The sequence below is a fragment of the Nanorana parkeri genome, unplaced genomic scaffold, assembly GCF_000935625.1.
Source record: "Nanorana parkeri isolate BGI_ZX_2015 unplaced genomic scaffold, ASM93562v1 scaffold2648, whole genome shotgun sequence".
Lineage (NCBI taxonomy): Eukaryota > Metazoa > Chordata > Amphibia > Anura > Dicroglossidae > Nanorana > Nanorana parkeri.
In genome coordinates this window covers 106,773-108,181 of record NW_017308916.1, presented here as the reverse complement: position 1 = coordinate 108,181, position 1,409 = coordinate 106,773, and the positions used below count along the sequence as shown (strand labels likewise).

Below are 1,409 nucleotides of genomic sequence, written 5' to 3'. Positions count from 1 at the left end.
GGGGAGGAGAGGACCGGTGACAATCATACTGCAAAACAGACATGGAAAATAAAAGGAGACACTGAGCGACTACACTACTACTCAATGCCAACAACAGACTAGATGAGAGCGCTGGTACTTACAATAGTGGGTTGAGTAGTTGGGATAAAGGCCGTGGTCTGAGGCACGTGGACCAGTTTTATGGGCTGGCTGCTTGTCACACCTGTTGCTATCTGCAGGGACAGCACAGGGAACCTTAGATGGAGGACATTGAGGGCTACGGAGGGTGAGATTCAGGCTCCATACATGTCTGTGTTCTAGCACCGACCAATGGCGTTTTGCCTCACAGAGAGAGGCTTAGCGGAGGAGTGGAGGATTCTGGGTAAGCTGCACATGGTGTTCTGCACCCGTCTCACACAAGCATCTGGACAACGTTCAATCATATGGCCAAGCAAAGTATAAGGGGAACCTATAGACTCTCTCTACTCTTAGATATGAGCCTCTGTCAGGTTAATGTCATCTATTTATCATCAAGCATTAAAAGGAGAACTATGGGGGTCAGTGTTTTTCCCCATAGTTCTCCTAAGGGTCACGGGAGGACATAAACTAGCGTCCTCCCGTCACCCAAAGCTCAGTATATAGGGAGCTACAGTTCGCGGTATACTGAGACGCCGCAGCCGGGACGGATCCCGACATTACTGTCTGGATCCACCCAGCTGCGTGACTGACAGCTGGCTCTGCCTATCTAGAGGCAGAGCCAGCTGTACCCGCCCCCACCCCCGTCCGTTCCGCCAGTCAGCGCTGGCGGATCGAAGCGGGGAGGGGGGGAATCCCTGACAGTCACGGCTCTCTGCAGGGACATGATCGAGAAGTGAGCGAGCTCGGATATATGTGTTCGCTCACTTCCCGTTCTATTGAGCCGACCTGTGACAGTCTCATTGTCACACGTCGCCCAGAACTATGAGGATGAGTGAAAAATCACTCCGCTCATAGTTCTCCTTTAAAGCTGAACTCCAGGAGAAATCGAATGTCATTGTGAAGATGTGACCTTACCTTAGGCAAAAATGGCAGCCATTAGTGTTTAAATGGCGTCCTTTCATTCTTGTGTTTTTCCGGATTGTGCGATCGGGCAGCGCCACTTTCTGCCTACGGAACATAACCTCCTCCATGTAGTAGGGAGGAACTGCCTTCTGTGGACAGGTACGATATCTAAGTCATGCAGATGCAACTTTTGCACAATCCTTGATTGGCAGCTATGTGGGCGCTTACCAGTAATAACCTGAGCACCGCCCGCCCTATGATGGGAAATGTAGTTCCCATTTCAGCCTTAAGAAACATGTCAGATGTGACATGAGCCGCCTCTCAAGATCCCCTTCCCACCCCCTGATGTCTGCACAAAGTAAAGCAGGATGCAGGAGACCTTACACAAG

The 1,409-nt window shown here is 50.9% G+C and overlaps 1 protein-coding gene across 4 annotated transcripts in view; it reads right to left on the bottom strand.

The window, feature by feature from the left end:
* The window catches only part of ZMYND8 (zinc finger MYND-type containing 8), a 106,425-nt gene that overhangs the window by 3,721 nt on the left and 101,295 nt on the right, over positions 1–1,409 (bottom strand). The gene's annotated exons all lie outside the window — the stretch shown is intronic.